General features: G+C 50.2%; 1 protein-coding gene across 1 annotated transcript in view; it reads left to right on the forward strand.

Annotated features, from left to right (window-relative positions):
* Window positions 1-838: 838 nt before the first annotated feature.
* Window positions 839-26,851, forward strand: part of LOC132394734 (complement factor B-like) — a 250,516-nt gene continuing 224,503 nt past the window's right edge. The window contains exon 1 of the mRNA XM_059971130.1: window positions 839-1,529. The gene's annotated coding sequence lies outside the window, so the exon portion shown is untranslated. The remainder of the gene's footprint in view (window positions 1,530-26,851) is intronic.

Raw genomic sequence — 26,851 nt, forward strand, 5'->3', positions numbered from 1 at the left:
GGTGTTCTATTGAGGGAGGGTGTTTGTTTTATTTGGACAGAAGGTGTTCTATTGGGGGGAGGGTGTTTGTTTTATTTGGACGGAAGGTGTTCTATTGAGGGAGGGTGTTTGTTTTATTTGGACAGACGGTGTTCTATTGAGGGAGGGTGTTTGTTTTATTTGGACAGACGGTGTTCTATTGGGGGGAGGGTGTTTGTTTTATTTGTGCAGAAGGTGTTCTATTGGGGGAGGGTGTTTTATTTGCACAGAAGGTGTTCTATTGGGGGAGGGTGTTTGTTTTATATGGACAGAAGGTGTTCTATTGGGGGAGGGTGTTTGTTTTATTTGGACGGAAGGTGTTCTATTGGGGGAGGGTGTTTGTTTTATTTGCACAGAAGGTGTTCTATTGGGGCAGGGTGTTTGTTTTATTTGCACAGAAGGTGTTCTATTGGGGGAGGGTGTTTGTTTTATTTGGACAGAAGGTGTTCTATTGGGGGAGGGTGTTTGTTTTATTTGGACGGAAGGTGTTCTATTGGGGGGAGGGTGTTTGTTTTATTTGGACGGACGGTGTTCTATTGGGGGGAGGGCGTTTGTTTTATTTGGACAGAAGGTGTTCTATTGGGGGAGGGTGTTTGTTTTATTTGGACAGAAGGTGTTCTATTGGGGGAGGGTGTTTGTTTTATTTGGATGGACGGTGTTCTATTGGGGGGAGGGTGTTTGTTTTATTTGGAAGGAAGGTGTTCTATTGGGGGAGGGTGTTTGTTTTATTTGGACAGAAGGTGTTCTATTGGGGGAGGGTGTTTGTTTTATATGGACAGAAGGTGTTCTATTGGGGGAGGGTGTTTGTTTTATTTGGACGGAAGGTGTTCTATTGGGGGAGGGTGTTTGTTTTATTTGCACAGAAGGTGTTCTATTGGGGGAGGCTGTTTGTTTTATTTGGAGGGATGGTTTTTTATTTGGGGTAGTGTGATGTTGTTCGGGGTTTGATGGTTTATTTGATGGGATGGTGGTTTATTTGTGGTCGGGTGAGGGTGTTAGGGGGAGGATGTTTTGTTTGGAGTGAGCGTGTTTCATTGGGGGAGGTTTTTTTATTTTGAGTCAGGGTGTTGTATTGGTGTGTTGGTGCTTGAGACTGTGTTTCTGACTGTCCCCTTTCCAGTAGTTCATCGTATCTGATAATAATAGGAAATCTGTGTGGGAGAGCTTTTTAATTGGGAAAGCCATTTCACTGAGGCATTTCCACTCTCCCCACTTCAGAAGCCTGGGTCCAGGGGTACGAGTAGTCTAACAACTGGGGGCTTGCTTGTTTGCAGTGGATGACCATGACTTTTCTGTGCCTTCTCCTGCCCTTCGCTCTCCGTGGAGCTTTGCAGAGCCGCCTTCCTGGCCATTGGATCTCCCTGTTGGTCTCATTCACCAGGTCCACTGGAGCTGACTTCTCGTGCTGGGACAGGGATGTCCGGGGCATGAGAGCTGCCGGCTGCCCTCACCTGGTCCAGCCCTCCTGTCGGAGCAGTGTACCGGGGTGTGGCCGCAGTCACAGGCCACAGGTGAGAGCTGAGTGTCCATTGGGGACCATAGGTCAGTGAGCTGCCCCAGAATGGACAGGGCATACACCCCACCCCTTAAGGTCTCTCTCTCTCTTTCTCTCTCTCTCTCTCTCTCACACACTCTCACTCTTCCTCACTCAGTGGCACCGACAGTGCACGTGGACTCATGCCCTCGTATATCCCGCACACAGACACTCCGTGGCCGCTTTCTAAGCTACAGGGGTGGAACTGTTGTAACGCTGCTGTAGCCTATCCACTTCAAGGTTCAATGTGTTGTGCATTTCAACATGCTTTTCTGCACACCACTTATCACAAGTCACGTGCACTGGCATGTCAGAACCGAAAGACATACTCCAATGTTGAACTGGCAACTGGAGTTCATTCATACGATTTCAGTGGCTCCATGAGAGTAACATTCTCAAAACCAGGACCCCACGATTAGCACTAATCCATGTCCACTTAAATAGTACAAGAAGCACTGGAATCCCCAAGTCTGGCAAAATAGACTGGGCAAGTTTGAACAGAAGTCACCAGGAGATAGCATTCCAAAGAGTGAATGGCTTGATTTAAAAAAAACACAAGGAACTGTAAATGATTAATAATTCTCATTGAACAACAATTAACCAATTCAGATGCTCTGCAAGCCTTGGAGCCCGGTGTTCTCTGACTCCCCGCACAACTGCAAAAATCTTAGTACACCACTGTGTAATGCATGGTTATTTCAGTTACTGTTGCCGTCCCATCAGTCTGACCATTCTCCTCTGTAGTCCCTCATTAACAAAATATTTTTGCCCACAGAACTGCTGCTGACTGGATGTCTTCTGTTTCTCGCATCATTCTCTGTAAACACTTTTATGTGTAAAAGACTTTTATGTGTGAAAATCTCAAGAGATCATCAGTTTCTGAGATACTCAAACCACCCCATCCGGCACCAACAATCATTCCATGGTCCAAGTCACAGATCACATTTCTTCCCTTTTCTGATGTTTGGTCTGAACCGCTGGTCTATTTCTGCTTGTTTTCATGCATTGAGTTGCTGCCATATGAATGGCTGATTAGATATTTGCATTCATGAGCAGGTATACTAATAACGTGACCACTAAGTGTATGGTATAACTGCATCGCCGGGGTTGACATGCACACAGCATTCATTAACCAGCACTATTGTACTTATTAAAGTGGGCACCCTAGAAACCAGCTCGTTTTCTTGCTGTCTTTCCATGCCACGTGAGTGAAAGCTCATCCTGCACAAGCATTTGGGCTGATTGGGAGACTGGACAAATAAATGTATGGTCATGCACGTCGTAGAAGGAATAAAAGTGTTAGACTATTTTCTAAATGGGGAGAAAATTGGAAGATCAGAGCTACAAAAGGCCTTGGGAGTCCTGGTGCAGGATGCTGAAAGGTTCACTTGCAGGTAGGTTCAGTGGGGAGGAAGGCAAATGCAATGTTGGAACTCAATTTGAGACGACTAGCATCAAACAGTAAGGATGTAACGCGGAGGTTCGATAAGGTGTTGGTCAGACCTATAGTGATCTGAGGACACGGATAGAGTGGATGTGGAGAGGATGTTTCCTATAGTGGGGGAGTCCAGGACCAGAGGACACAGATAGAGTGTATGTGGAGAGGATGTTTCCTATAGTGGGGAGTCTAGGACCAGAGGACACAGATAGAGAGTGGATGTGGAGAGGATGTTTCCTATAGTGGGGAGTCTAGGACCAGAGGACACAGATAGAGAGTGGATGTGGAGAGGATGTTTCCTATAGTGGGTGAGTCTAGGACCAGAGGACACAGAGAGAGTGGATGTGGAGAGGATGTTTCCTATAGTGGGAGAGTCTAGGACCAGAGGGCACCGATAGAGTGGCTGTGGAGAGGATGTTTCCTATAGTGGGGGAGTCTAGGACCACAGATAGAGTGGATGTGGAGAGGATGTTTCCTATAGTGGGAGAGTCTAGGACCAGAGGACACAGCTAGTGTGGATGTGGAGACCATGTTTCCTATAGAGGGGGAGTCTAGGACCAGAGGACACAGAGACAGTGGATGTGGAGGGAATGTTTCCTATAGTGGGGGAGTCTAGTACCAGAGCATACAGAGACAGTGGACGTGGAGAGGATGTTTCCTATAGTGGCAGAATCTAGGACCAGAGGGCACAGATAGAGTGGATGTGGAGAGGATGTTTCCTATAGTGGGAGAGACTAGGACCAGAGGGCACAGATACAGTGGATGTAGAGAGGATGTTTCCTATAGTGGGGGAGTCTAGGACCAGAGGACACAGATAGAGTAGATGTGGTGAGGATGTTTCCTATAGTGGGAGAGTCTAGGACCAGAGGACACAGCGAGAGTGGATGTGGAGAGGATGTTTCCGAAAGTGGGGGAGTCTAGGACCAGAGGGCACAGGTAGAGTGGGTGTGGAGAGGATGTTTCCTATAGTGGGAGATTCTAGGAACAGACGCCACAGAGAGAGTGGATGTGGAGAGGATGTTTCCTATAGAGGGGGTGTCTAGGACCAGAGTGCACAGAGAGACTGGATGTGGAGAGGATGTTTCCTATAGTGGGGGAGTCTAGGACCAGAGGACACAGAGTGGATGCGGAGAGGATGTTTCCTATAGTGGGAGAGTCTAGGACCAGAGGACACAGATAGTGAGTATGTGGAGAGGATGTTTCCAATAGTGGGGGTCTAGGACCAGAGGACACAGAGAGAGTGGATGTGGAGAGGATGTTTCCTATAGTGGGGGAGTCTAGGACCAGAGGGCACAGATAGAGTGGATGTGGAGAGGATGTTTCCTATAGTGAAGGAGTCTAGGACCAGAGGGCACAGATAGAGTGGATGTGGAGAGGATGTTTCCTATAGTGGGAGAGACTAGGACCAGAGGGCACAGATAGAGTGGCTGTAGAGAGAATGTTTCCTATAGTGGGGGAGTCTAGGACCAGAGGACACAGATAGAGTGGATGTGGAGAGGATGTTTCCTATAGTGGGAGAGTCTAGGACCAGAGGACACAGATAGAGAGTGGATGTGGAGAGGATGTTTCCTATAGTGGGGAGTCTAGGACCAGAGGACACAGATAGAGAGTGGATGTGGAGAGGATGTTTCCTATAGTGGGGGAGTCTAGGACCAGAGGACACAGATAGAGTGGATGTCGAGAGGATGTTTCCTATAGTGAGGGAGTCTGGGACCAGAGCACACAGAGACAGTGGATGTCGAGAGGATGTTTCCTATAATGGGGGAGTCTAGGACCAGAGGACACAGAGAGAGTGGATGTGGAGAGGATGTTTCCTATAGTGGGAGAGTCTAGGACCAGAGGGCACCGATAGAGTGGCTGTGGAGAGGATGTTTCCTATAGTGGGGGAGTCTAGGACCACAGATAGAGTGGATGTGGAGAGGATGTTTCCTATAGTGGGAGAGTCTAGGACCAGAGGACACAGCTAGTGTGGATGTGGAGAGGATGTTTCCTATTGTGGGGGAGTCTAGGAATAGAGGACACAGAGTTGATGTGGAGAGGATGTATCCTATAGTGGGAGAGTCTATGACCAGAGGGCACAGATAGTGGATGTGGAGAGGATGTTTCCTACAGTGGGGGAGTCTAGGACCAGAGGACACAGAGACAGTGGTTGTGGAGGGAATGTTTCCTATAGTGGGGGAGTCTAGTACCAGAGCACACAGAGACAGTGGATGTGGAGAGGATGTTTCCTATAGTGGGGGAGTCTAGGACCAGAGGACACAGATAGAGTGGATGTGGAGAGGATGTTTCCTATAGTGGCAGAATCTAGGACCAGAGGGCACAGATAGAGTGGATGTGGAGAGGATGTTTCCTATAGTGGGAGAGACTAGGACCAGAGGGCACAGATAGAGTGGATGTAGAGAGGATGTTTCCTATAGTGGGGGAGTCTAGGACCAGAGGACACAGATAGAGTAGATGTGGTGAGGATGTTTCCTATAGTGGGAGAGTCTAGGACCAGAGGACACAGCGAGAGTGGATGTGGAGAGGATGTTTCCGAAAGTGGGGGAGTCTAGGACCAGAGGGCACAGGTAGAGTGGGTGTGGAGAGGATGTTTCCTATAGTGGGAGATTCTAGGAACAGACGCCACAGAGAGAGTGGATGTGGAGAGGATGTTTCCTATAGAGGGGGTGTCTAGGACCAGAGTGCACAGAGAGACTGGATGTGGAGAGGATGTTTCCTATAGTGGGGGAGTCTAGGACCAGAGGGCACCGATAGAGTGGCTGTGGAGAGGATGTTTCCTATAGTGGGGGAGTCTAGGACCACAGATAGAGTAGATGTGGAGAGGATGTTTCCTATAGTGGGAGAGTCTATGACCAGAGGGCACAGATAGTGGATGTGGAGAGGATGTTTCCTACAGTGGGGGAGTCTAGGACCAGAGGACACAGAGACAGTGGATGTGGAGGGAATGTTTCCTATAGTGGGGGAGTCTAGTACCAGAGCACACAGAGACAGTGGATGTGGAGAGGATGTTTCCTATAGTGGGGGTGTCTAGGACCAGAGGACACAGATAGAGTGAATGTGGAGAGAATGTTTCCTATAGTGGGGGAGTCTAGGACCAGAGGACACAGAGAGAGTGAATGTGGAGAGAATGTTTTCTATAGTGGGGGAGTCTAGGACCAGAGGACACAGATAGAGTGGATGTGGAGAGGATGTTTCCTATAGTGGCAGAATCTAGGACCAGAGGGCACAGATAGAGTGGATGTGGAGAGGATGTTTCCTATAGTGGGGGAGTCTAGGACCACAGATAGAGTGGATGTGGAGAGGATGTTTCCTATAGTGGGAGAGTCTAGGACCAGAGGACACAGCTAGTGTGGATGTGGAGACCATGTTTCCTATAGAGGGGGAGTCTAGGACCAGAGGACACAGAGACAGTGGATGTGGAGGGAATGTTTCCTATAGTGGGGGAGTCTAGTACCAGAGCATACAGAGACAGTGGACGTGGAGAGGATGTTTCCTATAGTGGCAGAATCTAGGACCAGAGGGCACAGATAGAGTGGATGTGGAGAGGATGTTTCCTATAGTGGGAGAGACTAGGACCAGAGGGCACAGATACAGTGGATGTAGAGAGGATGTTTCCTATAGTGGGGGAGTCTAGGACCAGAGGACACAGATAGAGTAGATGTGGTGAGGATGTTTCCTATAGTGGGAGAGTCTAGGACCAGAGGACACAGCGAGAGTGGATGTGGAGAGGATGTTTCCGAAAGTGGGGGAGTCTAGGACCAGAGGGCACAGGTAGAGTGGGTGTGGAGAGGATGTTTCCTATAGTGGGAGATTCTAGGAACAGACGCCACAGAGAGAGTGGATGTGGAGAGGATGTTTCCTATAGAGGGGGTGTCTAGGACCAGAGTGCACAGAGAGACTGGATGTGGAGAGGATGTTTCCTATAGTGGGGGAGTCTAGGACCAGAGGACACAGAGAGGATGCGGAGAGGATGTTTCCTATAGTGGGAGAGTCTAGGACCAGAGGACACAGATAGTGAGTATGTGGAGAGGATGTTTCCAATAGTGGGGGAGTCTAGGACCAGAGGACACAGAGAGAGTGGATGTGGAGAGGATGTTTCCTATAGTGGGGGAGTCTAGGACCAGAGGGTACAGGTAGAGTGGGTGTGGAGAGGATGTTTCCTATAGTGGGAGATTCTAGGAACAGACGCCACAGAGAGAGTGGATGTGGAGAGGATGTTTCCTATAGAGGGGGTGTCTAGGACCAGAGTGCACAGAGAGACTGGATGTGGAGAGGATGTTTCCTATAGTGGGGTAGTCTAGCACCAGAGGACACAGAGTGGATGCGGAGAGGATGTTTCCTATAGTGGGAGAGTCTAGGACCAGAGGACACAGATAGTGAGTATGTGGAGAGGATGTTTCCAATAGTGGGGGAGTCTAGGACCAGAGGACACAGAGAGAGTGGATGTGGAGAGGAGGTTTCCTATAGTGGGGGAGTCTAGGACCAGAGGACACAGATAGAGTAGATGTGGTGAGGATGTTTCCTATAGTGGGAGAGTCTAGGACCAGAGGACACAGCGAGAGTGGATGTGGAGAGGATGTTTCCGAAAGTGGGGGAGTCTAGGACCAGAGGGCACAGGTAGAGTGGGTGTGGAGAGGATGTTTCCTATAGTGGGAGATTCTAGGAACAGACGCCACAGAGAGAGTGGATGTGGAGAGGATGTTTCCTATAGAGGGGGTGTCTAGGACCAGAGTGCACAGAGAGACTGGATGTGGAGAGGATGTTTCCTATAGTGGGGGAGTCTAGGACCAGAGGGCACCGATAGAGTGGCTGTGGAGAGGATGTTTCCTATAGTGGGGGAGTCTAGGACCACAGATAGAGTAGATGTGGAGAGGATGTTTCCTATAGTGGGAGAGTCTATGACCAGAGGGCACAGATAGTGGATGTGGAGAGGATGTTTCCTACAGTGGGGGAGTCTAGGACCAGAGGACACAGAGACAGTGGATGTGGAGGGAATGTTTCCTATAGTGGGGGAGTCTAGTACCAGAGCACACAGAGACAGTGGATGTGGAGAGGATGTTTCCTATAGTGGGGGTGTCTAGGACCAGAGGACACAGATAGAGTGAATGTGGAGAGAATGTTTCCTATAGTGGGGGAGTCTAGGACCAGAGGACACAGAGAGAGTGAATGTGGAGAGAATGTTTTCTATAGTGGGGGAGTCTAGGACCAGAGGACACAGATAGAGTGGATGTGGAGAGGATGTTTCCTATAGTGGCAGAATCTAGGACCAGAGGGCACAGATAGAGTGGATGTGGAGAGGATGTTTCCTATAGTGGGGGAGTCTAGGACCACAGATAGAGTGGATGTGGAGAGGATGTTTCCTATAGTGGGAGAGTCTAGGACCAGAGGACACAGCTAGTGTGGATGTGGAGACCATGTTTCCTATAGAGGGGGAGTCTAGGACCAGAGGACACAGAGACAGTGGATGTGGAGGGAATGTTTCCTATAGTGGGGGAGTCTAGTACCAGAGCATACAGAGACAGTGGACGTGGAGAGGATGTTTCCTATAGTGGCAGAATCTAGGACCAGAGGGCACAGATAGAGTGGATGTGGAGAGGATGTTTCCTATAGTGGGAGAGACTAGGACCAGAGGGCACAGATACAGTGGATGTAGAGAGGATGTTTCCTATAGTGGGGGAGTCTAGGACCAGAGGACACAGATAGAGTAGATGTGGTGAGGATGTTTCCTATAGTGGGAGAGTCTAGGACCAGAGGACACAGCGAGAGTGGATGTGGAGAGGATGTTTCCGAAAGTGGGGGAGTCTAGGACCAGAGGGCACAGGTAGAGTGGGTGTGGAGAGGATGTTTCCTATAGTGGGAGATTCTAGGAACAGACGCCACAGAGAGAGTGGATGTGGAGAGGATGTTTCCTATAGAGGGGGTGTCTAGGACCAGAGTGCACAGAGAGACTGGATGTGGAGAGGATGTTTCCTATAGTGGGGGAGTCTAGGACCAGAGGACACAGAGAGGATGCGGAGAGGATGTTTCCTATAGTGGGAGAGTCTAGGACCAGAGGACACAGATAGTGAGTATGTGGAGAGGATGTTTCCAATAGTGGGGGAGTCTAGGACCAGAGGACACAGAGAGAGTGGATGTGGAGAGGATGTTTCCTATAGTGGGGGAGTCTAGGACCAGAGGGTACAGGTAGAGTGGGTGTGGAGAGGATGTTTCCTATAGTGGGAGATTCTAGGAACAGACGCCACAGAGAGAGTGGATGTGGAGAGGATGTTTCCTATAGAGGGGGTGTCTAGGACCAGAGTGCACAGAGAGACTGGATGTGGAGAGGATGTTTCCTATAGTGGGGGAGTCTAGCACCAGAGGACACAGAGTGGATGCGGAGAGGATGTTTCCTATAGTGGGAGAGTCTAGGACCAGAGGACACAGATAGTGAGTATGTGGAGAGGATGTTTCCAATAGTGGGGGAGTCTAGGACCAGAGGACACAGAGAGAGTGGATGTGGAGAGGAGGTTTCCTATAGTGGGGGAGTCTAGGACCAGAGGGCACAGATAGAGTGGATGTGGAGAGGATGTTTCCTATAGTGGAGGAGTCTAGGACCAGAGGGCACAGATAGAGTGGATGTGGAGAGGATGTTTCCTATAGTGGGAGAGACTAGGACCAGAGGGCACAGATAGAGTGGATGTAGAGAGAATGTTTCCTATAGTGGGGGAGTCTAGGACCAGAGGACACAGATAGAGTGGATGTGGAGAGGATGTTTCCTATATTGGGGGAGTCTAGGACCAGAGGACACAGAGAGAGTGGATGTGGAGAGGATGTTTCCTATAGTGGGAGAGTCTAGGACCAGAGGGCACCGATAGAGTGGCTGTGGAGAGGATGTTTCCTATAGTGGGGGAGTCTAGGACCACAGATAGAGTAGATGTGGAGAGGATGTTTCCTATAGTGGGAGAGTCTAGGACCAGAGGACACAGGTAGAGTGGATGTGGAGAGGATGTTTCCTATTGTGGGGGAGTCTAGGAATAGAGGACACAGAGTTGATGTGGAGAGGATGTTTCCTATAGTGGGAGAGTCTATGACCAGAGGGCACAGATAGTGGATGTGGAGAGGATGTTTCCTACAGTGGGGGAGTCTAGGACCAGAGGACACAGAGACAGTGGATGTGGAGGGAATGTTTCCTATAGTGGGGGAGTCTAGTACCAGAGCACACAGAGACAGTGGATGTGGAGAGGATGTTTCCTATAGTGGGGGTGTCTAGGACCAGAGGACACAGATAGAGTGAATGTGGAGAGAATGTTTCCTATAGTGGGGGAGTCTAGGACCAGAGGACACAGAGAGAGTGAATGTGGAGAGAATGTTTCCTATAGTGGGGGAGTCTAGGACCAGAGGACACAGATAGAGTGGATGTGGAGAGGATGTTTCCTATAGTGGCAGAATCTAGGACCAGAGGGCACAGATAGAGTGGATGTGGAGAGGATGTTTCCTATAGTGGGAGAGACTAGGACCAGAGGGCACAGATAGAGTGGATGTAGAGAGGATGTTTCCTATAGTAGGGGAGTCTAGGACCAGAGGACACAGATAGAGTAGATGTGGTGAGGATGTTTCCTATAGTGGGAGAGTCTAGGACCAGAGGACACAGCGAGAGTGGATGTGGAGAGGATGTTTCCTATAGTGGGGAGTCTAGGACCAGAGGACACAGATAGAGAGTGGATGTGGAGAGGATGTTTCCTATAGTGGGGGAGTCTAGGACCAGAGGACACAGATAGAGTGGATGTCGAGAGGATGTTTCCTATATTGAGGGAGTCTAGGACCAGAGCACACAGAGACAGTGGATGTCGAGAGGATGTTTCCTATAATGGGGGAGTCTAGGACCAGAGGACACAGAGAGAGTGGATGTGGAGAGGATGTTTCCTATAGTGGGAGAGTCTAGGACCAGAGGGCACCGATAGAGTGGCTGTGGAGAGGATGTTTCCTATAGTGGGGGAGTCTAGGACCACAGATAGAGTGGATGTGGAGAGGATGTTTCCTATAGTGGGAGAGTCTAGGACCAGAGGACACAGCTAGTGTGGATGTGGAGACCATGTTTCCTATAGAGGGGGAGTCTAGGACCAGAGGGCACAGGTAGAGTGGATGTGGAGAGGATGTTTCCTATTGTGGGGGAGTCTAGGAATAGAGGACACAGAGTTGATGTGGAGAGGATGTTTCCTATAGTGGGAGAGTCTATGACCAGAGGGCACAGATAGTGGATGTGGAGAGGATGTTTCCTACAGTGGGGGAGTCTAGGACCAGAGGACACAGAGACAGTGGATGTGGAGGGAATGTTTCCTATAGTGGGGGAGTCTAGTACCAGAGCACACAGAGACAGTGGATGTGGAGAGGATGTTTCCTATAGTGGGGGAGTCTAGGACCAGAGGACACAGATAGAGTGGATGTGGAGAGGATGTTTCCTATAGTGGCAGAATCTAGGACCAGAGGGCACAGATAGAGTGGATGTGGAGAGGATGTTTCCTATAGTGGGAGAGACTAGGACCAGAGGGCACAGATAGAGTGGATGTAGAGAGGATGTTTCCTATAGTGGGGGAGTCTAGGACCAGAGGACACAGATAGAGTAGATGTGGTGAGGATGTTTCCTATAGTGGGAGAGTCTAGGACCAGAGGACACAGCGAGAGTGGATGTGGAGAGGATGTTTCCGAAAGTGGGGGAGTCTAGGACCAGAGGGCACAGGTAGAGTGGGTGTGGAGAGGATGTTTCCTATAGTGGGATATTCTAGGAACAGACGCCACAGAGAGAGTGGATGTGGAGAGGATGTTTCCTATAGAGGGGGTGTCTAGGACCAGAGTGCACAGAGAGACTGGATGTGGAGAGGATGTTTCCTATAGTGGGGGAGTCTAGCACCAGAGGACACAGAGTGGATGCGGAGAGGATGTTTCCTATAGTGGGAGAGTCTAGGACCAGAGGACACAGATAGTGAGTATGTGGAGAGGATGTTTCCAATAGTGGGGGAGTCTAGGACCAGAGGACACAGAGAGAGTGGATGTGGAGAGGAGGTTTCCTATAGTGGGGGAGTCTAGGACCAGAGGGCACAGATAGAGTGGATGTGGAGAGGATGTTTCCTATAGTGGAGGAGTCTAGGACCAGAGGGCACAGATAGAGTGGATGTAGAGAGAATGTTTCCTATAGTGGGGGAGTCTAGGACCAGAGGACACAGATAGAGTGGATGTGGAGAGGATGTTTCCTATATTGGGGGAGACTAGGACCAGAGGACACAGAGAGAGTGGATGTGGAGAGGATGTTTCCTATAGTGGGAGAGTCTAGGACCAGAGGGCACCGATAGAGTGGCTGTGGAGAGGATGTTTCCTATAGTGGGGGAGTCTAGGACCACAGATAGAGTAGATGTGGAGAGGATCTTTCCTATAGTGGGAGAGTCTAGGACCAGAGGACACAGGTAGAGTGGATGTGGAGAGGATGTTTCCTATTGTGGGGGAGTCTAGGAATAGAAGACACAGAGTTGATGTGGAGAGGATGTTTCCTATAGTGGGAGAGTCTATGACCAGAGGGCACAGATAGTGGATGTGGAGAGGATGTTTCCTGCAGTGGGGGAGTCTAGGACCAGAGGACACAGAGACAGTGGATGTGGAGGGAATGTTTCCTATAGTGGGGGAGTCTAGTACCAGAGCACACAGAGACAGTGGATGTGGAGAGGATGTTTCCTATAGTGGGGGAGTCTAGGACCAGAGGGCACCGATAGAGTGGCTGTGGAGAGGATGTTTCCTATAGTGGGGAAGTCTAGGACCACAGATAGAGTGGATGTGGAGAGGATGTTTCCTATAGTGGGTGAGTCTAGGACCAGAGGACACAGAGAGAGTGGATGTGGAGAGGATGTTTCCTATAGTGGGAGAGTCTAGGACCAGAGGGCACCGATAGAGTGGCTGTGGAGAGGATGTTTCCTATAGTGGGGGAGTCTAGGACCACAGATAGAGTGGATGTGGAGAGGATGTTTCCTATAGTGGGAGAGTCTAGGACCAGAGGACACAGCTAGTGTGGATGTGGAGACCATGTTTCCTATAGAGGGGGAGTCTAGGACCAGAGGACACAGAGACAGTGGATGTGGAGGGAATGTTTCCTATAGTGGGGGAGTCTAGTACCAGAGCATACAGAGACAGTGGACGTGGAGAGGATGTTTCCTATAGTGGCAGAATCTAGGACCAGAGGGCACAGATAGAGTGGATGTGGAGAGGATGTTTCCTATAGTGGGAGAGACTAGGACCAGAGGGCACAGATACAGTGGATGTAGAGAGGATGTTTCCTATAGTGGGGGAGTCTAGGACCAGAGGACACAGATAGAGTAGATGTGGTGAGGATGTTTCCTATAGTGGGAGAGTCTAGGACCAGAGGACACAGCGAGAGTGGATGTGGAGAGGATGTTTCCGAAAGTGGGGGAGTCTAGGACCAGAGGGCACAGGTAGAGTGGGTGTGGAGAGGATGTTTCCTATAGTGGGAGATTCTAGGAACAGACGCCACAGAGAGAGTGGATGTGGAGAGGATGTTTCCTATAGAGGGGGTGTCTAGGACCAGAGTGCACAGAGAGACTGGATGTGGAGAGGATGTTTCCTATAGTGGGGGAGTCTAGGACCAGAGGACACAGAGTGGATGCGGAGAGGATGTTTCCTATAGTGGGAGAGTCTAGGACCAGAGGACACAGATAGTGAGTATGTGGAGAGGATGTTTCCAATAGTGGGGGTCTAGGACCAGAGGACACAGAGAGAGTGGATGTGGAGAGGATGTTTCCTATAGTGGGGGAGTCTAGGACCAGAGGGCACAGATAGAGTGGATGTGGAGAGGATGTTTCCTATAGTGAAGGAGTCTAGGACCAGAGGGCACAGATAGAGTGGATGTGGAGAGGATGTTTCCTATAGTGGGAGAGACTAGGACCAGAGGGCACAGATAGAGTGGCTGTAGAGAGAATGTTTCCTATAGTGGGGGAGTCTAGGACCAGAGGACACAGATAGAGTGGATGTGGAGAGGATGTTTCCTATAGTGGGGAGTCTAGGACCAGAGGACACAGATAGAGAGTGGATGTGGAGAGGATGTTTCCTATAGTGGGGAGTCTAGGACCAGAGGACACAGATAGAGAGTGGATGTGGAGAGGATGTTTCCTATAGTGGGGGAGTCTAGGACCAGAGGACACAGATAGAGTGGATGTCGAGAGGATGTTTCCTATAGTGAGGGAGTCTGGGACCAGAGCACACAGAGACAGTGGATGTCGAGAGGATGTTTCCTATAATGGGGGAGTCTAGGACCAGAGGACACAGAGAGAGTGGATGTGGAGAGGATGTTTCCTATAGTGGGAGAGTCTAGGACCAGAGGGCACCGATAGAGTGGCTGTGGAGAGGATGTTTCCTATAGTGGGGGAGTCTAGGACCACAGATAGAGTGGATGTGGAGAGGATGTTTCCTATAGTGGGAGAGTCTAGGACCAGAGGACACAGCTAGTGTGGATGTGGAGAGGATGTTTCCTATTGTGGGGGAGTCTAGGAATAGAGGACACAGAGTTGATGTGGAGAGGATGTATCCTATAGTGGGAGAGTCTATGACCAGAGGGCACAGATAGTGGATGTGGAGAGGATGTTTCCTACAGTGGGGGAGTCTAGGACCAGAGGACACAGAGACAGTGGTTGTGGAGGGAATGTTTCCTATAGTGGGGGAGTCTAGTACCAGAGCACACAGAGACAGTGGATGTGGAGAGGATGTTTCCTATAGTGGGGGAGTCTAGGACCAGAGGACACAGATAGAGTGGATGTGGAGAGGATGTTTCCTATAGTGGCAGAATCTAGGACCAGAGGGCACAGATAGAGTGGATGTGGAGAGGATGTTTCCTATAGTGGGAGAGACTAGGACCAGAGGGCACAGATAGAGTGGATGTAGAGAGGATGTTTCCTATAGTGGGGGAGTCTAGGACCAGAGGACACAGATAGAGTAGATGTGGTGAGGATGTTTCCTATAGTGGGAGAGTCTAGGACCAGAGGACACAGCGAGAGTGGATGTGGAGAGGATGTTTCCGAAAGTGGGGGAGTCTAGGACCAGAGGGCACAGGTAGAGTGGGTGTGGAGAGGATGTTTCCTATAGTGGGAGATTCTAGGAACAGACGCCACAGAGAGAGTGGATGTGGAGAGGATGTTTCCTATAGAGGGGGTGTCTAGGACCAGAGTGCACAGAGAGACTGGATGTGGAGAGGATGTTTCCTATAGTGGGGGAGTCTAGGACCAGAGGGCACCGATAGAGTGGCTGTGGAGAGGATGTTTCCTATAGTGGGGGAGTCTAGGACCACAGATAGAGTAGATGTGGAGAGGATGTTTCCTATAGTGGGAGATTCTATGACCAGAGGGCACAGATAGTGGATGTGGAGAGGATGTTTCCTACAGTGGGGGAGTCTAGGACCAGAGGACACAGAGACAGTGGATGTGGAGGGAATGTTTCCTATAGTGGGGGAGTCTAGTACCAGAGCACACAGAGACAGTGGATGTGGAGAGGATGTTTCCTATAGTGGGGGTGTCTAGGACCAGAGGACACAGATAGAGTGAATGTGGAGAGAATGTTTCCTATAGTGGGGGAGTCTAGGACCAGAGGACACAGAGAGAGTGAATGTGGAGAGAATGTTTTCTATAGTGGGGGAGTCTAGGACCAGAGGACACAGATAGAGTGGATGTGGAGAGGATGTTTCCTATAGTGGCAGAATCTAGGACCAGAGGGCACAGATAGAGTGGATGTGGAGAGGATGTTTCCTATAGTGGGGGAGTCTAGGACCACAGATAGAGTGGATGTGGAGAGGATGTTTCCTATAGTGGGAGAGTCTAGGACCAGAGGACACAGCTAGTGTGGATGTGGAGACCATGTTTCCTATAGAGGGGGAGTCTAGGACCAGAGGACACAGAGACAGTGGATGTGGAGGGAATGTTTCCTATAGTGGGGGAGTCTAGTACCAGAGCATACAGAGACAGTGGACGTGGAGAGGATGTTTCCTATAGTGGCAGAATCTAGGACCAGAGGGCACAGATAGAGTGGATGTGGAGAGGATGTTTCCTATAGTGGGAGAGACTAGGACCAGAGGGCACAGATACAGTGGATGTAGAGAGGATGTTTCCTATAGTGGGGGAGTCTAGGACCAGAGGACACAGATAGAGTAGATGTGGTGAGGATGTTTCCTATAGTGGGAGAGTCTAGGACCAGAGGACACAGCGAGAGTGGATGTGGAGAGGATGTTTCCGAAAGTGGGGGAGTCTAGGACCAGAGGGCACAGGTAGAGTGGGTGTGGAGAGGATGTTTCCTATAGTGGGAGATTCTAGGAACAGACGCCACAGAGAGAGTGGATGTGGAGAGGATGTTTCCTATAGAGGGGGTGTCTAGGACCAGAGTGCACAGAGAGACTGGATGTGGAGAGGATGTTTCCTATAGTGGGGGAGTCTAGGACCAGAGGACACAGAGAGGATGCGGAGAGGATGTTTCCTATAGTGGGAGAGTCTAGGACCAGAGGACACAGATAGTGAGTATGTGGAGAGGATGTTTCCAATAGTGGGGGAGTCTAGGACCAGAGGACACAGAGAGAGTGGATGTGGAGAGGATGTTTCCTATAGTGGGGGAGTCTAGGACCAGAGGGTACAGGTAGAGTGGGTGTGGAGAGGATGTTTCCTATAGTGGGAGATTCTAGGAACAGACGCCACAGAGAGAGTGGATGTGGAGAGGATGTTTCCTATAGAGGGGGTGTCTAGGACCAGAGTGCACAGAGAGACTGGATGTGGAGAGGATGTTTCCTATAGTGGGGGAGTCTAGCACCAGAGGACACAGAGTGGATGCGGAGAGGATGTTTCCTATAGTGGGAGAGTCTAGGACCAGAGGACACAGATAGTGAGTATGTGGAGAGGATGTTTCCAATAGTGGGGGAGTCTAGGACCAGAGGACACAGAGAGAGTGGATGTGGAGAGGAGGTTTCCTATAGTGGGGGAGTCTAGGACCAGAGGGCACAGATAGAGTGGATGTGGAGAGGATGTTTCCTATAGTGGAGGAGTCTAGGACCAGAGGGCACAGATAGAGTGGATGTGGAGAGGATGTTTCCTATAGTGGGAGAGACTAGGACCAGAGGGCACAGATAGAGTGGATGTAGAGAGAATGTTTCCTATAGTGGGGGAGTCTAGGACCAGAGGACACAGATAGAGTGGATGTGGAGAGGATGTTTCCTATATTGGGGGAGTCTAGGACCAGAGGACACAGAGAGAGTGGATGTGGAGAGGATGTTTCCTATAGTGGGAGAGTCTAGGACCAGAGGGCACCGATAGAGTGGCTGTGGAGAGGATGTTTCCTATAGTGGGGGAGTCTAGGACCACAGATAGAGTAGATGTGGAGAGGATGTTTCCTATAGTGGGAGAGTCTAGGACCAGAGGACACAGGTAGAGTGGATGTGGAGAGGATGTTTCCTATTGTGGGGGAGTCTAGGAATAGAGGACACAGAGTTGATGTGGAGAGGATGTTTCCTATAGTGGGAGAGTCTATGACCAGAGGGCACAGATAGTGGATGTGGAGAGGATGTTTCCTACAGTGGGGGAGTCTAGGACCAGAGGACACAGAGACAGTGGATGTGGAGGGAATGTTTCCTATAGTGGGGGAGTCTAGTACCAGAGCACACAGAGACAGTGGATGTGGAGAGGATGTTTCCTATAGTGGGGGTGTCTAGGACCAGAGGACACAGATAGAGTGAATGTGGAGAGAATGTTTCCTATAGTGGGGGAGTCTAGGACCAGAGGACACAGAGAGAGTGAATGTGGAGAGAATGTTTCCTATAGTGGGGGAGTCTAGGACCAGAGGACACAGATAGAGTGGATGTGGAGAGGATGTTTCCTATAGTGGCAGAATCTAGGACCAGAGGGCACAGATAGAGTGGATGTGGAGAGGATGTTTCCTATAGTGGGAGAGACTAGGACCAGAGGGCACAGATAGAGTGGATGTAGAGAGGATGTTTCCTATAGTAGGGGAGTCTAGGACCAGAGGACACAGATAGAGTAGATGTGGTGAGGATGTTTCCTATAGTGGGAGAGTCTAGGACCAGAGGACACAGCGAGAGTGGATGTGGAGAGGATGTTTCCTATAGTGGGGAGTCTAGGACCAGAGGACACAGATAGAGAGTGGATGTGGAGAGGATGTTTCCTATAGTGGGGGAGTCTAGGACCAGAGGACACAGATAGAGTGGATGTCGAGAGGATGTTTCCTATATTGAGGGAGTCTAGGACCAGAGCACACAGAGACAGTGGATGTCGAGAGGATGTTTCCTATAATGGGGGAGTCTAGGACCAGAGGACACAGAGAGAGTGGATGTGGAGAGGATGTTTCCTATAGTGGGAGAGTCTAGGACCAGAGGGCACCGATAGAGTGGCTGTGGAGAGGATGTTTCCTATAGTGGGGGAGTCTAGGACCACAGATAGAGTGGATGTGGAGAGGATGTTTCCTATAGTGGGAGAGTCTAGGACCAGAGGACACAGCTAGTGTGGATGTGGAGACCATGTTTCCTATAGAGGGGGAGTCTAGGACCAGAGGGCACAGGTAGAGTGGATGTGGAGAGGATGTTTCCTATTGTGGGGGAGTCTAGGAATAGAGGACACAGAGTTGATGTGGAGAGGATGTTTCCTATAGTGGGAGAGTCTATGACCAGAGGGCACAGATAGTGGATGTGGAGAGGATGTTTCCTACAGTGGGGGAGTCTAGGACCAGAGGACACAGAGACAGTGGATGTGGAGGGAATGTTTCCTATAGTGGGGGAGTCTAGTACCAGAGCACACAGAGACAGTGGATGTGGAGAGGATGTTTCCTATAGTGGGGGAGTCTAGGACCAGAGGACACAGATAGAGTGGATGTGGAGAGGATGTTTCCTATAGTGGCAGAATCTAGGACCAGAGGGCACAGATAGAGTGGATGTGGAGAGGATGTTTCCTATAGTGGGAGAGACTAGGACCAGAGGGCACAGATAGAGTGGATGTAGAGAGGATGTTTCCTATAGTGGGGGAGTCTAGGACCAGAGGACACAGATAGAGTAGATGTGGTGAGGATGTTTCCTATAGTGGGAGAGTCTAGGACCAGAGGACACAGCGAGAGTGGATGTGGAGAGGATGTTTCCGAAAGTGGGGGAGTCTAGGACCAGAGGGCACAGGTAGAGTGGGTGTGGAGAGGATGTTTCCTATAGTGGGATATTCTAGGAACAGACGCCACAGAGAGAGTGGATGTGGAGAGGATGTTTCCTATAGAGGGGGTGTCTAGGACCAGAGTGCACAGAGAGACTGGATGTGGAGAGGATGTTTCCTATAGTGGGGGAGTCTAGCACCAGAGGACACAGAGTGGATGCGGAGAGGATGTTTCCTATAGTGGGAGAGTCTAGGACCAGAGGACACAGATAGTGAGTATGTGGAGAGGATGTTTCCAATAGTGGGGGAGTCTAGGACCAGAGGACACAGAGAGAGTGGATGTGGAGAGGAGGTTTCCTATAGTGGGGGAGTCTAGGACCAGAGGGCACAGATAGAGTGGATGTGGAGAGGATGTTTCCTATAGTGGAGGAGTCTAGGACCAGAGGGCACAGATAGAGTGGATGTGGAGAGGATGTTTCCTATAGTGGGAGAGACTAGGACCAGAGGGCACAGATAGAGTGGATGTAGAGAGAATGTTTCCTATAGTGGGGGAGTCTAGGACCAGAGGACACAGATAGAGTGGATGTGGAGAGGATGTTTCCTATATTGGGGGAGACTAGGACCAGAGGACACAGAGAGAGTGGATGTGGAGAGGATGTTTCCTATAGTGGGAGAGTCTAGGACCAGAGGGCACCGATAGAGTGGCTGTGGAGAGGATGTTTCCTATAGTGGGGGAGTCTAGGACCACAGATAGAGTAGATGTGGAGAGGATCTTTCCTATAGTGGGAGAGTCTAGGACCAGAGGACACAGGTAGAGTGGATGTGGAGAGGATGTTTCCTATTGTGGGGGAGTCTAGGAATAGAAGACACAGAGTTGATGTGGAGAGGATGTTTCCTATAGTGGGAGAGTCTATGACCAGAGGGCACAGATAGTGGATGTGGAGAGGATGTTTCCTGCAGTGGGGGAGTCTAGGACCAGAGGACACAGAGACAGTGGATGTGGAGGGAATGTTTCCTATAGTGGGGGAGTCTAGTACCAGAGCACACAGAGACAGTGGATGTGGAGAGGATGTTTCCTATAGTGGGGGAGTCTAGGACCAGAGGGCACCGATAGAGTGGCTGTGGAGAGGATGTTTCCTATAGTGGGGAAGTCTAGGACCACAGATAGAGTGGATGTGGAGAGGATGTTTCCTATAGTGGGGGTGTCTAGGACCAGAGGACACAGAGAGAGTGAATGTGGAGAGAATGTTTCCTATAGTGGGGGAGTCTAGGACCAGAGGACACAGATAGAGTGGATGTGGAGAGGATGTTTCCTATAGTGGCAGAATCTAGGACCAGAGGGCACAGATAGAGTGGATGTGGAGAGGATGTTTCCTATAGTGGCAGAATCTAGGACCAGAGGGCACAGATAGAGTGGATGTGGAGAGGATGTTTCCTATAGTGGGAGAGACTAGGACCAGAGGGCACAGATAGAGTGGATGTAGAGAGGATGTTTCCTATAGTGGGGGAGTCTAGGACCAGAGGACACAGATAGAGTAGATGTGGTGAGGATGTTTCCTATAGTGGGAGAGTCTAGGACCAGAGGACACAGCGAGAGTGGATGTGGAGAGGATGTTTCCTATAGTGGGGAGTCTAGGACCAGAGGACACAGATAGAGAGTGGATGTGGAGAGGATGTTTCCTATAGTGGGGGAGTCTAGGACCAGAGGGCACAGATAGAGTGGATGTGGAGAGGATGTTTCCTATAGTGGAGGAGTCTAGGACCAGAGGGCACAGATAGAGTGGATGTGGAGAGGATGTTTCCTATAGTGGGAGAGACTAGGACCAGAGGGCACAGATAGAGTGGATGTAGAGAGAATGTTTCCTATAGTGGGGGAGTCTAGGACCAGAGGACACAGATAGAGTGGATGTGGAGAGGATGTTTCCTATATTGGGGGAGACTAGGACCAGAGGACACAGAGAGAGTGGATGTGGAGAGGATGTTTCCTATAGTGGGAGAGTCTAGGACCAGAGGGCACCGATAGAGTGGCTGTGGAGAGGATGTTTCCTATAGTGGGGGAGTCTAGGACCACAGATAGAGTAGATGTGGAGAGGATGTTTCCTATAGTGGGAGAGTCTAGGACCAGAGGACACAGGTAGAGTGGATGTGGAGAGGATGTTTCCTATTGTGGGGAGTCTAGGAATAGAAGACACAGAGTTGATGTGGAGAGGATGTTTCCTATAGTGGGAGAGTCTATGACCAGAGGGCACAGATAGTGGATGTGGAGAGGATGTTTCCTACAGTGGGGGAGTCTAGGACCAGAGGACACAGAGACAGTGGATGTGGAGGGAATGTTTCCTATAGTGGGGGAGTCTAGTACCAGAGCACACAGAGACAGTGGATGTGGAGAGGATGTTTCCTATAGTGGGGGTGTCTAGGACCAGAGGACACAGATAGAGTGAATGTGGAGAGAATGTTTCCTATAGTGGGGGAGTCTAGGACCAGAGGACACAGAGAGAGTGAATGTGGAGAGAATGTTTCCTATAGTGGGGGAGTCTAGGACCAGAGGACACAGATAGAGTGGATGTGGAGAGGATGTTTCCTATAGTGGCAGAATCTAGGACCAGAGGGCACAGATAGAGTGGATGTGGAGAGGATGTTTCCTATAGTGGGAGAGACTAGGACCAGAGGGCACAGATAGAGTGGATGTAGAGAGGATGTTTCCTATAGTAGGGGAGTCTAGGACCAGAGGACACAGATAGAGTAGATGTGGTGAGGATGTTTCCTATAGTGGGAGAGTCTAGGACCAGAGGACACAGCGAGAGTGGATGTGGAGAGGATGTTTCCTATAGTGGGGAGTCTAGGACCAGAGGACACAGATAGAGAGTGGATGTGGAGAGGATGTTTCCTATAGTGGGGGAGTCTAGGACCAGAGGACACAGATAGAGTGGATGTGGAGAGGATGTTTCCTATAGTGGCAGAATCTAGGACCAGAGGGCACAGATAGAGTGGATGTGGAGAGGATGTTTCCTATAGTGGCAGAATCTAGGACCAGAGGGCACAGATAGAGTGGATGTGGAGAGGATGTTTCCTATAGTGGGAGAGACTAGGACCAGAGGGCACAGATAGAGTGGATGTAGAGAGGATGTTTCCTATAGTGGGGGAGTCTAGGACCAGAGGACACAGATAGAGTAGATGTGGTGAGGATGTTTCCTATAGTGGGAGAGTCTAGGACCAGAGGACACAGCGAGAGTGGATGTGGAGAGGATGTTTCCTATAGTGGGGAGTCTAGGACCAGAGGACACAGATAGAGAGTGGATGTGGAGAGGATGTTTCCTATAGTGGGGGAGTCTAGGACCAGAGGGCACAGATAGAGTGGATGTGGAGAGGATGTTTCCTATAGTGGAGGAGTCTAGGACCAGAGGGCACAGATAGAGTGGATGTGGAGAGGATGTTTCCTATAGTGGGAGAGACTAGGACCAGAGGGCACAGATAGAGTGGATGTAGAGAGAATGTTTCCTATAGTGGGGGAGTCTAGGACCAGAGGACACAGATAGAGTGGATGTGGAGAGGATGTTTCCTATATTGGGGGAGACTAGGACCAGAGGACACAGAGAGAGTGGATGTGGAGAGGATGTTTCCTATAGTGGGAGAGTCTAGGACCAGAGGGCACCGATAGAGTGGCTGTGGAGAGGATGTTTCCTATAGTGGGGGAGTCTAGGACCACAGATAGAGTAGATGTGGAGAGGATGTTTCCTATAGTGGGAGAGTCTAGGACCAGAGGACACAGGTAGAGTGGATGTGGAGAGGATGTTTCCTATTGTGGGGAGTCTAGGAATAGAAGACACAGAGTTGATGTGGAGAGGATGTTTCCTATAGTGGGAGAGTCTATGACCAGAGGGCACAGATAGTGGATGTGGAGAGGATGTTTCCTACAGTGGGGGAGTCTAGGACCAGAGGACACAGAGACAGTGGATGTGGAGGGAATGTTTCCTATAGTGGGGGAGTCTAGTACCAGAGCACACAGAGACAGTGGATGTGGAGAGGATGTTTCCTATAGTGGGGGTGTCTAGGACCAGAGGACACAGATAGAGTGAATGTGGAGAGAATGTTTCCTATAGTGGGGGAGTCTAGGACCAGAGGACACAGAGAGAGTGAATGTGGAGAGAATGTTTCCTATAGTGGGGGAGTCTAGGACCAGAGGACACAGATAGAGTGGATGTGGAGAGGATGTTTCCTATAGTGGCAGAATCTAGGACCAGAGGGCACAGATAGAGTGGATGTGGAGAGGATGTTTCCTATAGTGGGAGAGACTAGGACCAGAGGGCACAGATAGAGTGGATGTAGAGAGGATGTTTCCTATAGTAGGGGAGTCTAGGACCAGAGGACACAGATAGAGTAGATGTGGTGAGGATGTTTCCTATAGTGGGAGAGTCTAGGACCAGAGGACACAGCGAGAGTGGATGTGGAGAGGATGTTTCCTATAGTGGGGAGTCTAGGACCAGAGGACACAGATAGAGAGTGGATGTGGAGAGGATGTTTCCTATAGTGGGGGAGTCTAGGACCACAGATAGAGTGGATGTGGAGAGGATGTTTCCTATAGTGGGAGAGTCTAGGACCAGAGGACACAGCTAGTGTGGATGTGGAGACCATGTTTCCTATAGAGGGGGAGTCTAGGACCAGAGGGCACAGGTAGAGTGGATGTGGAGAGGATGTTTCCTATTGTGGGGGAGTCTAGGAATAGAGGACACAGAGTTGATGTGGAGAGGATGTTTCCTATAGTGGGAGAGTCTATGACCAGAGGGCACAGATAGTGGATGTGGAGAGGATGTTTCCTACAGTGGGGGAGTCTAGGACCAGAGGACACAGAGACAGTGGATGTGGAGGGAATGTTTCCTATAGTGGGGGAGTCTAGTACCAGAGCACACAGAGACAGTGGATGTGGAGAGGATGTTTCCTATAGTGGGGGAGTCTAGGACCAGAGGACACAGATAGAGTGGATGTGGAGAGGATGTTTCCTATAGTGGCAGAATCTAGGACCAGAGGGCACAGATAGAGTGGATGTGGAGAGGATGTTTCCTATAGTGGGAGAGACTAGGACCAGAGGGCACAGATAGAGTGGATGTAGAGAGGATGTTTCCTATAGTGGGGGAGTCTAGGACCAGAGGACACAGATAGAGTAGATGTGGTGAGGATGTTTCCTATAGTGGGAGAGTCTAGGACCAGAGGACACAGCGAGAGTGGATGTGGAGAGGATGTTTCCGAAAGTGGGGGAGTCTAGGACCAGAGGGCACAGGTAGAGTGGGTGTGGAGAGGATGTTTCCTATAGTGGGATATTCTAGGAACAGACGCCACAGAGAGAGTGGATGTGGAGAGGATGTTTCCTATAGAGGGGGTGTCTAGGACCAGAGTGCACAGAGAGACTGGATGTGGAGAGGATGTTTCCTATAGTGGGGGAGTCTAGCACCAGAGGACACAGAGTGGATGCGGAGAGGATGTTTCCTATAGTGGGAGAGTCTAGGACCAGAGGACACAGATAGTGAGTATGTGGAGAGGATGTTTCCAATAGTGGGGGAGTCTAGGACCAGAGGACACAGAGAGAGTGGATGTGGAGAGGAGGTTTCCTATAGTGGGGGAGTCTAGGACCAGAGGGCACAGATAGAGTGGATGTGGAGAGGATGTTTCCTATAGTGGAGGAGTCTAGGACCAGAGGGCACAGATAGAGTGGATGTGGAGAGGATGTTTCCTATAGTGGGAGAGACTAGGACCAGAGGGCACAGATAGAGTGGATGTAGAGAGAATGTTTCCTATAGTGGGGGAGTCTAGGACCAGAGGACACAGATAGAGTGGATGTGGAGAGGATGTTTCCTATATTGGGGGAGACTAGGACCAGAGGACACAGAGAGAGTGGATGTGGAGAGGATGTTTCCTATAGTGGGAGAGTCTAGGACCAGAGGGCACCGATAGAGTGGCTGTGGAGAGGATGTTTCCTATAGTGGGGGAGTCTAGGACCACAGATAGAGTAGATGTGGAGAGGATCTTTCCTATAGTGGGAGAGTCTAGGACCAGAGGACACAGGTAGAGTGGATGTGGAGAGGATGTTTCCTATTGTGGGGGAGTCTAGGAATAGAAGACACAGAGTTGATGTGGAGAGGATGTTTCCTATAGTGGGAGAGTCTATGACCAGAGGGCACAGATAGTGGATGTGGAGAGGATGTTTCCTGCAGTGGGGGAGTCTAGGACCAGAGGACACAGAGACAGTGGATGTGGAGGGAATGTTTCCTATAGTGGGGGAGTCTAGTACCAGAGCACACAGAGACAGTGGATGTGGAGAGGATGTTTCCTATAGTGGGGGAGTCTAGGACCAGAGGGCACCGATAGAGTGGCTGTGGAGAGGATGTTTCCTATAGTGGGGAAGTCTAGGACCACAGATAGAGTGGATGTGGAGAGGATGTTTCCTATAGTGGGGGTGTCTAGGACCAGAGGACACAGAGAGAGTGAATGTGGAGAGAATGTTTCCTATAGTGGGGGAGTCTAGGACCAGAGGACACAGATAGAGTGGATGTGGAGAGGATGTTTCCTATAGTGGCAGAATCTAGGACCAGAGGGCACAGATAGAGTGGATGTGGAGAGGATGTTTCCTATAGTGGCAGAATCTAGGACCAGAGGGCACAGATAGAGTGGATGTGGAGAGGATGTTTCCTATAGTGGGAGAGACTAGGACCAGAGGGCACAGATAGAGTGGATGTAGAGAGGATGTTTCCTATAGTGGGGGAGTCTAGGACCAGAGGACACAGATAGAGTAGATGTGGTGAGGATGTTTCCTATAGTGGGAGAGTCTAGGACCAGAGGACACAGCGAGAGTGGATGTGGAGAGGATGTTTCCTATAGTGGGGAGTCTAGGACCAGAGGACACAGATAGAGAGTGGATGTGGAGAGGATGTTTCCTATAGTGGGGGAGTCTAGGACCAGAGGGCACAGATAGAGTGGATGTGGAGAGGATGTTTCCTATAGTGGAGGAGTCTAGGACCAGAGGGCACAGATAGAGTGGATGTGGAGAGGATGTTTCCTATAGTGGGAGAGACTAGGACCAGAGGGCACAGATAGAGTGGATGTAGAGAGAATGTTTCCTATAGTGGGGGAGTCTAGGACCAGAGGACACAGATAGAGTGGATGTGGAGAGGATGTTTCCTATATTGGGGGAGACTAGGACCAGAGGACACAGAGAGAGTGGATGTGGAGAGGATGTTTCCTATAGTGGGAGAGTCTAGGACCAGAGGGCACCGATAGAGTGGCTGTGGAGAGGATGTTTCCTATAGTGGGGGAGTCTAGGACCACAGATAGAGTAGATGTGGAGAGGATGTTTCCTATAGTGGGAGAGTCTAGGACCAGAGGACACAGGTAGAGTGGATGTGGAGAGGATGTTTCCTATTGTGGGGAGTCTAGGAATAGAAGACACAGAGTTGATGTGGAGAGGATGTTTCCTATAGTGGGAGAGTCTATGACCAGAGGGCACAGATAGTGGATGTGGAGAGGATGTTTCCTACAGTGGGGGAGTCTAGGACCAGAGGACACAGAGACAGTGGATGTGGAGGGAATGTTTCCTATAGTGGGGGAGTCTAGTACCAGAGCACACAGAGACAGTGGATGTGGAGAGGATGTTTCCTATAGTGGGGGTGTCTAGGACCAGAGGACACAGATAGAGTGAATGTGGAGAGAATGTTTCCT

Source organism: Hypanus sabinus, chromosome 5 (genome assembly GCF_030144855.1).
Source record: "Hypanus sabinus isolate sHypSab1 chromosome 5, sHypSab1.hap1, whole genome shotgun sequence".
Lineage (NCBI taxonomy): Eukaryota > Metazoa > Chordata > Chondrichthyes > Myliobatiformes > Dasyatidae > Hypanus > Hypanus sabinus.